At 42.0% G+C, this 14,438-nt stretch overlaps 1 protein-coding gene across 1 annotated transcript in view; it reads left to right on the top strand.

Annotated features, from left to right (window-relative positions):
* PARVA (parvin alpha) overlaps positions 1-14,438 on the top strand; it is a 180,654-nt gene that overhangs the window by 156,661 nt on the left and 9,555 nt on the right. The gene's annotated exons all lie outside the window — the stretch shown is intronic.

The following is a 14,438-nucleotide window of genomic DNA, read 5'->3' as shown; positions in this document are numbered from 1 at the left end:
GCCTGATACATACATCATGTCACTCCCTTCTGGCCTGCAGAGTTTCTGCTGAGAAATCAGCTGATAACCTTATGGGAGTTCCCTTGTACATTATTTGCTGTTTTTCCCTTATTGCTTTTAATATTTTTTCTTTGTCTTTAATTTTTGTCAGTTTGATTACTATGTGTCTCAGTGTGTTCCTCCTTGGGTTTATCCTGCCTGGGACTCTGTGTGCTTCCTGGACTTGGGTTACTGTTTCCCCTCCCATGTTAGGGAAGTTTTCAGCTATTATCTCTTCAAATATTTTCTCAGGCCCTTTCTCTCTGTCTCTTCTCCTTCTGAGACTCCTATAATGTGAATGTTGCTGCATTTAATGTTGTCCCAGAGGTCTCTTAGACTGTCCTCATTCCTTTTCACTCTTTTTTCTTTATTCTGTTCCATGGCAGTGATTTCCACCATTCTGTCTTCCAGGTCACTTATCTGTTCTTCTACCTCAGTTATTCTGCTATTGATTCCTTCTACTGTATTCTTTACTTCACTTACTGTATTGTTCAACTGGTTTGTTCTTTAGTTCTTCTAGGTCTTTGTTAAACACTTCTTATATTGTCTCGATCTGTGCCACCATTCTTTTTCCGAGATCTTGGATCATCTTTACTATCATTACTCTGAATTGTTTTTCAGGTAGATTGTGTATCTCTACTTCACTAGTTATTCTTCTGGGGTTTTATCGTTTTCCTTCATCTGGACATATTCCCCTGCCCTCTCATTTTGTCTAACTTTCTGTGATTGCGATTTCTGTTCTGCAGGATGCAGGGTTGTATTTCTTGCTTCTGCTGCCTGCCCCCTGATGAATGAGGCTGTCTAAGAGGCTTCTGCAGACTTGCTGGCGGGAAGGACTGGTACCTGCCCACTGGTGGGTGGAGCTGGGTCTTGTCCCTCTGGTGGGGAGGGCCGTGTAAGGGGGTGTGTTTATTGGGCAGCCATCTACTCAGGAAGACTTTAAGCAGCCTGTCTGCTGATGGGTGGGGCTGTGTTCCCACCCTGTTGGTTGTTTGGCCTGAGTCGTCCCAGCACTGGAGCCTAGAGACTGTTGGGTGGGGCCAGGTCTTGGTGAGAAAATGGTGTCCTCCAAGAGGGCTCACACCAATGAGTACTCCCCAGAACTGCCGCCACTAGTGTCCTTGTCCCCACAGTGAGCCACAGCCATTCCCCGCCTCCGCAGGAGACCCTCCAATACTAGCAGGTAAGTCTGGCCCAGTCTCTTAATGTGGTCACTGCTTTTTACCCTGGGTCCTGGTGCACTTGAGACCCTGTGTGCACCCTCCCAGAGTGGAGTTTCTGTTTCTCCCAGTCCTATGGAATTCCTGTGATCAAACCCTGCTGGCCTTCAAAGCTAGAGTCCCTGGGGGCTCCTCTTCCTATTGCCAGATCCCCAGGGTGGGGAGCCTGATGTGAGGCTCAGAACTTTCACTCCTGTAGGAGAACCTCTGTTACATATTTTCCAGTTTGTGGGTCACCCACCCAGCATGTATGGGATTTGTTTTTATCATGATTACGCCCCTCTTACCATCTCATTGTGGCTTCTTCTTTGTCTTTGGATGTAGGGTGTCTTTTTTGGTACGTTCCAACATTTTTTTGTTGGTGGTTATTCAGCAGTTAGTTGTGATTTTGGTGTTTCCAGAAGAGGAGGTGAACTCATGTCCTTCTACTCCTCCGTCTTGTCTCCTCTCCCCCAGGGCTTTTGTATTTAGACGTTAGGATAGAGGAGTAAGCATCCCAGACAGGATGGCCATGTGAGCAAATGTCCTGCCTGGGAAATGGGGAAGGGCTTAGCTTATGAGACAGCCAAGCATGTGGCTAAGCCATGACAGACCTTGGTCCAGGCCCTACCCCACCAGCCTTGGGCAACTTACTGGTCATAGTTTTCATGTCTATAAAAGTGGAAATCCTAGGGACATGCACATTATATGATTAAATGTGATGATGTCTGATGCACAGCACCTGACACCTAATAGTGAGTATATAGCAGTTACCTATTTGGCTGGAATATTAAGAGTATGAATTGAATAATAGTTGATTACAGTGAGGCAAGTCCTGGAGGGACTTGATGCCAAGGCAGCAAGTTTGGACTTGATTCTGTAGGCAGTAGGAGTCATGGAAGTTTCTTGAGCAAGTGAGTGATGTAATCAGAGCTCTATTCCAGAGACATGACTTGGAAGGCAGTGTGAAGAACAGATATTTAGATGTGGGGCACCATCAGCAGTACTGGGGAACCTAGGAGGAAAAAACAAGCTTGGGAGGGGAGATAAGAGTGTCAGCTTTGGAAACCTTGAGGTTGACACCTAGGCATTGGCACAAGCAGAACTGGAGTTCGGGTAGAAGATCAGGGCTGTGGTTATATCACTGCAAGTCTTCCACTTGTTCCATTCTCTCTTGGTGTATAACAGGAAAGCATGTAGAGAAAGGGGAAGGGTTAGGGACAATATCTTGTGGGAATGCCTTTACTCATGAAGCTGGAGAAGAAAGCAGGAAGACTGGAGGAGAGAGGTCAATTGTGAAGACATTGGTTGGTCCCTGTCTCATGACTCTTTCCAGACCTCAGTAACTATCAGCTCTGGTCAACAAAAGCCAAGCATCACCTTGTTCTAAGCACCTGGTCACTGCCAGAGGAGGACCTCCAGCAAGGCTGCTGTCCCTCACAGGGTTGTCTCCCTGCAAGGCCACTATAGCCATGCTAATGCCTTTAGCAGTAGACCCTGAGTGTCCTGTGGCCAGCTGATAAGCACCCTGCTTCTGGGTAGGAGAGACATAGCAGGATAGTCCGGCCAGCATTTCTGTGTCTGTTTTCTTGAACTGCTTAATATGAAACTTCCTGGTTACAGATTGGAAGTACTTCTTCTGATACTTCAGTTTTCAAGCATTTATTTCCCTTAAGACAGTTTTCCCAATATCAATTAATTTATAGGGATATTTCAGTATATAGATGACATTTCTTGTATAAATATTAAACTGCTTACTATGAAATTTCCTGACCAATATGAATGGAAAAACACATCTGTTTTATTTGCTATTATACTGGGCACCATGCCCATGCTGAAAATTTCCAGTGCGTAAAGGAGAATTGAAATGGTATTTTGTGAGACCATACTTGGTGAGAGGTATACCCCAGCATTCTTGTTTCTCTGCTTCTAACTGGGAGGTGAAATTCAGTAGTAAATGCTGCAGACTTTCAAAAGGGGCTAATCTGGGTAATGCTTTGAGGGTGTTTCAGCATCAAACTGGATGTGGCAGAGGCATTTTTCATGGCAAATGTTTTTAAGGTCAGGAAAATGCATCCTCTGCCATGCTGTTTGACGCTCAAAGCTCTGTTATACCTTGAAATCCCCTGGAAACTTTGGGTTTCCATCTCAGATGATTTTTGCTGCCCAGGCTTCATAATCTTCTAGTACCCCAGTTAGTGTAAGCCAGGTGTCAGCAGCAAGTTCATGGCCAGCGGAGCAGTTGACATATTGGCATGAAGCTGGTGGCTTTCTATTTAGGGTATCATACCATGTGTCTTCAAATGCACATGCCTACCCTGTTATCATCATCCAAGTAGACTCATCATTGAGTATGGTTAAGACCCCAGCACAACAGACAGGTGGGGACTAGAAGAAACTTACTACAAGGCAGGAATGAAGTCTGCATGTAAGACAGCCGGCAGGCTGATGGAATATCTAAAATACAAGGAGTCAAATAGCTGGGACCAAGCTACTTAAAACAATGCTGAAAATCCAGGCAGGTGAAGGCAGCTTAGTTGTAGATGATCAATACTATCTGTGGAATGATTTGGTCAGTGGCTGGAAATATGGGAAATGGTTCAACTTCCCTTCCCCATTCCCTTAGGGACAGTGTACAGACCAGTGGCAAAAATTTTAAACTCTGATAATGTCAGGTATTAACGAGGATGTACAAAAACTGCTGTTTCTGTTTGTCCTTATCAATACATTTAATATTTGTAATACCACTGTGGTATTAAATGCAGAATGATGGCCTGCCCCAAAATGTCCACATCCTAATCCCTGGGACCTGTTAATACCTTACATGGTAAAAGGGACTTTACAGATGTGATTAAGTTGAGGATCTTGAGCTGGAGAGATTACCTTGGCTCATCTGGGTGGTTCCAGTGTAATCACAAGAGAAGAGGGAAGCAGAAGACTCATCAGAATGATGTAGCATGAGAAAGATTCAACCAGCCATTGATGGCTTTGAAGATGAAAGGGGGCCATGAGCCAAAGAATGCTGGTAGCCCCTAGAAGCTAGAAAAAGCAAGAAAACAGATTCTCCCCTACTGTCTCCAGAAGCGAACACGACCCTGCTGATACCTTGATTTTATCCCAGTGAGACACATTTTGGACTCTGACCTTTAGAACGGTAAGATAATAAATTTGGATTGTTTTAAGCCACCAAATTTGTGGTAATATGTTAAAGCAGCAATAGAAAACTAATATACCCTATGACCAGCAATTCCACTCATAAGTATGCATGTCCATATACTAGGACCCTAGTCCAAAAATATCCATGATAGACTAAACTGGAGAGTGCATCCCCAGGGAACAAGCTAGATAAGTTGGAGTATATTCATACCATGGATTATTACACAATGGCAACAATAAGAAAGAATGAACTGAGAAATCGCGTGAGAGACTTCTAGTTACTGTAGCATGAAGAGGTCAGTGATTATCCTCTGCAAAAAAAGCAAGTGTAAAACTGGACAAAATGATCAAAAACAGGCATTTCAAGGCACTGAATAGTTACCAGAAGTAGATAACAGACTGAGCAGCATTCTTGGAAAATGACAGAATATACTAGAATAATTATACCTCAATAAAACAATAAATTATACCTCAATGAAATTGTTTAAAGGATGAATCCTATAAACAATTTTGAGGGGAAAAAAATCACAAAATAATATGCATAGTATGAGTATTTATATAAACTGTAAAAATAGATAAAACTACAGTCTGCTGTTTAAAGGTGCATATGTTGCTGGTGGAGCTATGAAGAAGAGCAAGGAGGTGATCACGATAAAAGTGAGGATTTTGGTTATCTTTGAAGGGTGAGAGAGGGTTGTGACCTGAATGCAGAGAGGAAGGTGGTGCTTCTAGGGTACTGACAATGTTTGTACCTGAGACATGGGCGGTGGTTACGTGAGGATTCCCTTAAAAGTATTTAAAACTGAACATATATATGTTGAATGTACTTTTCTGGATGCTTGTCATATGAAAAAATTTTAATATGTAAAGAAATGGCAAGATCACCAGATAGGGTAGCAGGCCACCACGAAAATGACCAATACCAAAGGATGGATTCTGTCTCAGTGGGGAATAGGGAGTAAACAGGAGAGCGAGACAGAGACTGAGGATGAGCTACATCCATTGGAGGTGGGATGGAGACTGGAACATGATGGACATCTTGGGGGCTGGGCTTACCCTGAGTAGGCAGCCTGTGGCCACCCAACTTATTCCAGCCCCCACCAGCTGGTGGCACTGAGCCACCAGGTTTCTTCCCACCTTGGTCAGGGAACTCAAAGATGGGGGTGGAGAGACTTCAGAGAAGGGAGGGGCCTCAGGCTGGGATGAGACAGGCTGGGGTAGCCCAAAGGGGTCCGTGGAGGGCATAGCCACACAGGGCCATGTCCCCTTGTGTAAAGCCTGGGTTTCTGCATTAGCAGAGTTCCTCTCCCTCCTAGACTTCTGCATCTTTTAAAGAACCACAAACTCATTTCGGATGGTTCTCTGATGGATGGGAATTGTCACTAATGCCACTGAGTGAGAGGAGCAAACCTAGAGCCCTTTCCCCTTGACCAGAGGCCATTTTCTCCTCAGAGTGGTCTTGGGTCTGATTTGTCTCTTCCTTGGCCCCAGCCAACCAGACAGCCTCTGCTCTGGCTGTCTATCCAGGTGACCTACCATCCTGACTGCCTGCTCCCAGATAGGGACTCTGGGCCAGCATAGAGAAATGATCAGAGCAGTGCTAACTTGCTAATCACGTAATTTATTAGCCCAGGGTTTTAAAGAGGCTCTATATTGCAGGGAGTCACAGATCATTCCCAGGAAGCCAAAGCTCTTCTCCTAGCTGAGATGGCCTACCCACTGGCCTACCCGGAACTACCTGTGTGGCTGTTGGTTTTCTTGAAAAGAACAGACAATAAGCAGTGTCTCTGACTGTAGCCCCCCCCCCCCCCGCCACTTCACCAGGCCCACCTCATGGTGATCACCTGTAGGAAGAAGCAACTCAGATTTGCCAAGGAGCAGGGCTTAATCTTTGTGAATGGTACCCCCCTGGAGCTGTGCAGTGCATAGACTTAACATCTATACATAACAGCTCTGCTACTAGGCAAAGATGGGAAAGTGGGAAGGAAACTACCATTTAGGGAGCCCTTCATATGTTCCAGGTGTTTTTCATAAAACCCAGTTTTACCAGTGAGAAAACTGATACCGAGACATTAAATGACTTTACGCCTTTAACCCATTGTAGTGAAGATGGACTTCAGACTTCAGTGGGTGTTAAAATTAAAACAGAGGAGACATATCAAGATGGCAGAGTAGAAGGATTCAGAGCTCACCTCCCCCCATGAACGCCAAAAATACATCTACACGTGGAGTAATTTTCACTGAAAATTAACTGGAGATTGGCAGAGAGACTCTTGTACAACCAGCACTGTAAGAAAGATCCACACAGAATCGGGTAGGAAGGGAAGAGAAGTAACCAGGGACCTGTGCCCCTGGGAGGGGACTCAGAAGAGGAGGGGGATTACATGGACAGAGATCTCCCTGGGGAGGGAGCAGTTTGAGCCACATATTGGGCACGCCAGCCCTGAGGTCTAACACCAGGTAGACGAGTTCCCTTAGGTTTGACAATCAGTGGGACTAATAGGAGGGCTGTAAGAAACCTAGACTCCTCATGAAGAGCACACACACACTTGCTAGCTCCCAAAACAAGCGGAGGAAGAAGATTGAAACTGCTTGGGACTCTGACCGGTTTCCCACAACTGCCCCAGTCTGAGCGGAGTACACACTCCAGCCCCACTTGCTCCATGATGCTGCTCCACACTAAGGCAAGGGCTGCTGCGGCCAAGGGGAGTGCTCAGTTGTGAGGGATGGAGCTGGCTCAGACACAGAACAGCATCTGAAAGGGGCAGGAGAACCCATTACTGGTGCTTATGGAGGCAGCGCATTAGAAGCAGTCTGAGACCCTAGCTAGGGCTGGGACTGCCATGGCCCACACACAGACCCACACTGAGTGCCCAATCCAGCACTGCTCTGCTCTGAGATGAGGGTGCCAGTGATGGGAGGGGGAGAGCACACACTTAGGGGGAACAGAGCCAGTTCAGACCCTACCCTCAGGGCTTCTGCTTCAGCAACTTGGGACCCAACCTTGCTCCAAATAAGGTGATATCAGCCACTGAGCAGAGCAGAAGGCCCAGCTCACACCTAGCTCTGGATCTAGCCCCTTCATCTCCAGCCCCACCTCCTACCAATGTGATACCTGCCAGAACACCATGGGGGAAGATGTGACTCATGCTCATGTCAGATCCAGCTCTCCCACCAAAGCCGCTGGGCACATGCAGACTGTATAGGGTCACGCCCATACAAGGACACCCATTCAAGACCAGAGTAGGTAACTGTTTCACCTAATCTCATAGAGACAGAGAAAGTTAGGCAAAAGGAGAAGATAGAGGAATTTGTTTCAATTGAAAGAACAAGAGAAAACCCCTGTAAAACAACTAATGAAATGAAAATAAATAATTTATCAGATAAAGAGTTCAAAGCATTAGTAATAAGAATGCTAACTGGATTACTGAAATAAATAGATTAATACAGTGAGAATTTTAATAAAGAACTAGAAAATATAAAAAAGTACCAGTCAGAACTGAAGAATACAATAAATGAAATGAAAAACATGCTAGAAGGAATTAACAGCAGACTAGGTAATACAGAAGAACGTGTAAGTGACCTGCAAGATAGAATAATGGAAATCACCCAGTCATAACAGCAAGAATAAAAAGAAATTTTAAAAAATAAGAACACTTTAAGGGACCTCTGGGACATCAAGCATGAAAAAAAAAAATCAGATTATGGGGGGTCCCAGATGGAGAAGAGGGAGAAAAGTGTCCAAAATGTATTTGATGAAATTATGGCTGAAAAATTCCTGAACCTGAAGAAGAAAACAGATATCCAGGTACAGGAAGCACAGAGGGTCCCAAACAAGATGAACCCAAACAGACCCACACCAAGACATATTATAATTAAAATGGCAAAAGTTAAAGAGAGAATTCCAAAGACAGCAAGAAAGAAAACAGAGTAATATATATCAGGGAACACCCGTAAGGCTATCAGCTGATTTTTCTGCAGGAACTTTGCAGGCCAAAAGGGAGTGGTATGCTATATTTAAAATGCTGAAAGGGAAAAACCTGCAACCCAGGATACTCTACCCAGCAAAATTATCATTTAGAATTGAAGGAGAGATACAGAACTTCTCAGGCAAGCAAAACTAAAGAGTTCATCAATACTAATATGACCCTAAAAGAAATGTTAAAGAGTCTTCTCTAAGTGGAAACCAGAAGGCTAATACAAGAAGTATCTATCTATAGGAAAGGAAAAATCCCACTAGTAAAGCAAATATGTAGTAGAGGATGAGGATCAACCAATTAAATAAGCTAACATGAAGATTAAAAGACAAAAAACATTGTAAAATCAATTTTAACTGCAACCAACAGTGAAGGAATACACATGAAGATGTAAAAGAGGACATCAAAAACACAAAATGTTGGGGAGGGGAGTAAAAAAATGTAGATCTTTTAGAATGTGTTTGAACTTTGACTGTCAGTTACACATAGTTATAGGTCAACATATATGAACCCCATAGTAACCACAAATCAAAAACCTACAATAGATACACAAAAGATAGAGAGAAAGGAACACAAGCATACCACTAAAGAAAATCATCAAACCAAAAGGGAAGAAACTAAAAGAAGAAAAGAACAGAGAAGAACTACAGAAACAGCCAGAAAACAACTAACAAAATGGCAGTAAGTACATACCTATCAGTAATCACTTTAAATGTCAATAGACTAAATGCTCCAATCAAGACATAGGGCAGGGCTTCCCTGGTGGTGCAGTGGTTAAGAATCCGCCTGCCAATGCAGGGGACACGGGTTCGAGCCCTGGTCCGGGAAGATCCCACATGCCATGGAGCAACAAAGCCCATGCACCACAACTACTGAGCCTGTGCTCTAGAGCCTGCAAGCCACAACTACTCAGCCCATGTGCTACAACTACTGAAGCCCACATGCCTAGAGCCCGTACTCCAAAACAAGAGAAGCCACTGCAGTGAGAAGCCTGCGCACCCCAATGAAGGGTAGACCCCGCTCGCCACAGCTAGAAAAGCCCACACGCAGCAACGAAGACCCAATGCAGCCATAAAGGAAGGAAGGAAGGAAGGAGGGAGGGAGGGAGGGAGGGAGGGGGGGAGAGAGAGAGAGAGAGAGAGAGAGAGAGAGAGAGAAAAAGAAAGAAAAAGAAAGAAAGAAAGAAAGAAAGAAAAGACAGAGCAGAAAGGAGCAATCAAAGCAATCAAGATGGTGGAGTAGCAGGATGTGAAGCTCACCTCTTGCCACAAATACATCAAAAGTACATCTACATGTGGAATGATTCTCACAGAATATCTACCAAATGCTGGCAGAAGACCTCTGACCTCTGAAAGGGCAAGAAAATCTCCATGTAACCGGGTAGAACAAAAGAAAAAAGAAAGAGAAAAAAGAAAGTGAGAAAGGAATCCGAATGGGACCTGCACCCCTGGGAGGGAGCTCTGAAAGAGGAAAGCTTCCTGCACCCTGGGAAGTCCCCTCACCAGTAGGGACATCAGCCAGGACAGAGCTTCAGAGCCTTGGAAGAGAACGCAAGAACCAGTTTGCAGCAGAAAGAATGCAGAGAGACCTGCACAGATGGTCAGTGCCACTGCTCTCCTCTCCCCAGTGCATCTGCCAGGGAAAGCGTGGGCTGGGTGCAGAAGCTCGGGCTTTGGAGATCAGACCTGGGGAGAGGATTGGGATGGGCTGCATGGAAACAGCCTGAAGGGGCAACCACACCTGAGGGTGTATGCAGAGGAAGCCTGGGCCACCTTAGAGGCAAGGAGCCATTGTGTGGTGGCATGCAAGGGAAGGGGCAGGACCCACCATTACACTCTTTTTCCCTGCATGTGCTCTCAGGTGGCAGGACACTGCCTACAGGAGCTCCAGGAGCAGTCACAAGCTGCCACTGCCGGTGCCCCATTTCAGGAGCGGTTGTGAACTGCTTCCATTCCCATCACATGCTCTGGGGACATGCATGAGCCACCACCGCTGCTGAGAACCCCACGACTGGGCACCAGCTGCTGCATCTACACACTCCCTATTAATGGGATAACAGCCAGCACATACTGAGGAAAGAGGTGACAAGCATCCATACTAAAAACAGCCCTTGCACCAAAAATACTAAACCCACACAAGCTACACAGGGGCACTTCCACATATAAACAGCCCTCCAAGACCTCAATAGATAATTGTTTCTCTCAAACTCACAGAATAAGAGAAGTATAAGTAAAATGAAGAAGCAGAGGAACCACTCCCAGTTAAAAGACCAAGAGAATTCCCCTGAAAGAACAATGAAACAGATCCCTTCAGCCTAATAGACACCAATTTTGAAAAGGAGATAAAGAAAATACTGAAGGAATTAGGAAAGGCTATCAACAGAAATGCAAAGTACTGCAGAAAGGAACTAGAAACTGTAAAGAGGAACCAAGGAAAATTAGAAAACTCATTTGCCAAGACAAAAACTGGACTAAAGGCAATGAATAGCAGAATAAATAATGCAGAAGAACAAATAAGTGACCTGGAAGATAGAATAATGAAAATCACACAGGACAGCAGACAAAGACCAATTTAAAAAAAAAATGAAAGCAATATAAGAGACCTATGGGATAATATAAAGTATGCCAATCTATGCATAATAGGGATTGTAGAAGGGGAAGAAAGAGAAAAGGGGATTGAAAGTGTATTTGAGGATATTATGGCTGAAAACTTCCCAAACCTAAAGAAGGAAACATATCCAGGTACAGCGAGCACAGAAGGTCCCAAACAAGGTAAACCCAAACAGACCTACACTGAAACATATTATAATAAAAATGGCAAAAGTTAAAGAGAGGGTTCTAAAGGCAGCAAGAAAAACACAGAGTTCATTACAAGTGAACATAAGGCTATCAGCTGACTTCTCTACAGAAACGTTGCAGGCTAGAAGGGAGTGGAAAAAATATATTCAAAGTCCAGAAAGGGAAAAATCTGCAACCTAGGATACTCTACTCAGCAAAATTATCATTTAGAATAGAAGGAGAGATAAAGAATTTCTCAGAAAAGCAAAAACTAAAAGAATACAGCAATACTAAACCTATCCTAAAGGAAATATTGAAAGGTCTCCTATAAATAGAAAAGAAGTAAGAATATATAGGAAAGAGAAAATCACAATTGGAAAACAAATCACCTAAATAAGCGAGTACACAGATTTGTTTAAAAATCAAAAAATTTCTGTGAAAGTGATGATAACCACAATGAACAGCAAAAGGATGAACATGAAGATGTAAAACAGGACATCAAAATCATGAAATGTGGGGGAGGAAGAACATGTAGCTTTTTTTTTTTCATTTCCTAGAATGTGTTTGAGCCTATATGACTACCAGTCTAAGGTGAGTAGATACAGGATGGGGTTAACATACTTCAAAAACAGGCTAACCACAAATCAAAAACATACAATAGATTCACACAAAAAAAACAAAAAATGAGAACATAAGTATAATACAAAAGAAAATCATCAAACCACAAAAAGAAAGGGACAAAGAAGAAATATTAACTCAATGGGGAAAAGTGTTAAAATGGCAATAAATAGGTATCTATCAATAATTACCTTAAATGTCAATGGACACAATGCTCCAATCAAAACACACAGAGCAGCAGAGTGGATTTTTTAAAAAAGAGCCTACAATATGCTGCCTACAAGAGACCCACTTTAGGGCAAAGGATATACATAGATTGAAAGTGAGGGGATGGAAAAAGATATTTCAAGCAAACGGGAATGAAAAAACAGAGGTTACAATTCTCATATCAGACAAAATAGACTTTAAAACATAGGCCATAAAGAAAGATAAAGGACACTGTATAATGATAAAAGGATCAACACAGGAAGAGGATTGTACACTTGTCAACATACATGCACCTAATATAGGAGCACCCAAATACATAAAACAAATACTAACAGACATAAAGAGAGAAAATGACAGTAATATAATAATAGTAGGAGACTTTAACACCCCACTCACATCAATGGACAGCTCTTCTAGACAGAAGATTAATAAGGTAACAGAGATCTTAAATGATACAGTAAAAAAAACAGAGATCTTAAATGATACAGTAAAAGTTATACATAATTGATATTTTCAGGACATTACATCCAAAAAATCAGAATACACATTCTTTTCAAGTGCACATGGAACATTCTCTAGGATTGACCACACACTAGGGTACAAATCAAGCCTCAACAAATTTAAGAGTATAGAAATTATCTAGAGTATCTAGGGTACAAATCAAGCCTCAACAAATTTAAGAGTATAGAAATTATCTCAAACATCTTTTCTGACTACACCAGCATGAAACTAGAAATCAACCACAGAAAAAGAAATGAGAAAAAAATGATTACATGGAGATTAAACAACGTACTACTAAAAAACAACTGGATCAACGATGAAATCAAAAAGGAAATTTAAAAATACCTTGAGACAAATGACAGTGAAAACACACCATACAAAATCTTTGGGGTGCAGCAAGAGCAGTTCTCAGAGGAAAGTTCATAGCGACACACGCCTTTCTCAGAAAACAAGAAAAATCAAGTAAACAACCTAACCCACACTTAAAAGAATTAGGAAAAGAACAAACAAAACCTAAAGTCAGCAGAAGGAAATAATAAAGATCAGAGAGGAAATAAATAAAATAGAGATTAAAAAAACAATAGACATTCTCTGACATAAATTGCAGCAGGATTTTTTTTGATCCACCTCGTAGAGTAATGAAAATTAAAACAAAGATAAACAAATGGGACCTAATTAAACTTAAAAGGTTTTGCACAGCAAAGGAAACCATAAACACGAAAAGACAACCCACAGAATGGGAGAAAATATTTGCAAAGGAAGCAACTGACAAGGGATTAATCTCCAAAATATACAAACAGCTCAAGCAGCTCAATATCCAATAAAACCAAAAAACCCAATCAAAACATGAAGATCTAAATACACGTTTCTCCAAAGAAGACATACAGATGTCCAAAAAGCACATGAAAAGATGCTCAACATCACTAATTATTAGAGAAATGCCAATCAAAACTACAATGAGGTATCACCTCACAGTGGTCAGAATGACCATCATCAAAAAAATCTACAAATAGTAAATGCTAGAGAGGATGTGGAGAAAAGGGAACCCTCCTACACTGTTGGTGGGAATGTAATTGGTACAACTATTATGGAGAACAGTATGGAGGTTCCTTAAAAAACTAAAAATAGAACTACCATATGATCCTGCAATCCCACTCCTGGACATATACCCAGATAAAACCATAATTCAAAAAGATACATGCACCCCTATGTTCATTGCAGCACAATTTACAATAGCCAGGACGTGGAAGCAACCTAAATGTCCGTTGACAGAGGAATGGATAAAGAAGATGTGGTGTGTGTGTATGTATGTATGTATATATATATATATATATATATATATATATATATATATCACAATGGAATATTACTCAGCCATAAAAAGGAATGAAAGAATGTCATTTGCAGCAACATGGATGGACCTAGAGATTGTCATACTGAGTGAAGTAAGTCAGACAGAGAAAAACAAATATCATATATCACTTATATGTGGAATCTTAAAAAATGTTACAAATGAACCTATTTACAACACAGAAATAGAGTCACAGATGTAGAAAACAAAGTTATGGTTACCAGGGGGGAAAAGGAGGGGAGGGATAAACTGGGAGATTGGAATTGACATACACACACTACTATATATAAAGTAGATTACTAAAAGACCTACTGTATAGCATGGGGAATTCTTCTCAATACTCTGTAATGACCTACATGGGAAAAGAATTTTAAAAGAGTGGATATATGTATATGTATAACTGATTCACTTTGCTGTACAGCAGAAACTAACACAACATTGCAAATCAACTATACTCCAATAAAAATTAAATTTTAAAAAACAATAGGAAAAAAATCAATAAAACCAAGAGCTGGTTCTTTGAAAGGGTAAACAAGATTGACAAACCTCTAGCCAGGCTCACCAAGAAGAAAAGAGAGAGAACCAAAATAAACAAAATAAGAAATGAAAAAGG

This window comes from Lagenorhynchus albirostris, chromosome 9 (genome assembly GCF_949774975.1).
Source record: "Lagenorhynchus albirostris chromosome 9, mLagAlb1.1, whole genome shotgun sequence".
In the NCBI taxonomy this organism is placed as follows: Eukaryota; Metazoa; Chordata; class Mammalia; order Artiodactyla; family Delphinidae; genus Lagenorhynchus; species Lagenorhynchus albirostris.
The sequence above is the reverse complement of the archived record's forward strand: the minus strand, read 5'-3'. Positions and strand labels throughout refer to the sequence as shown.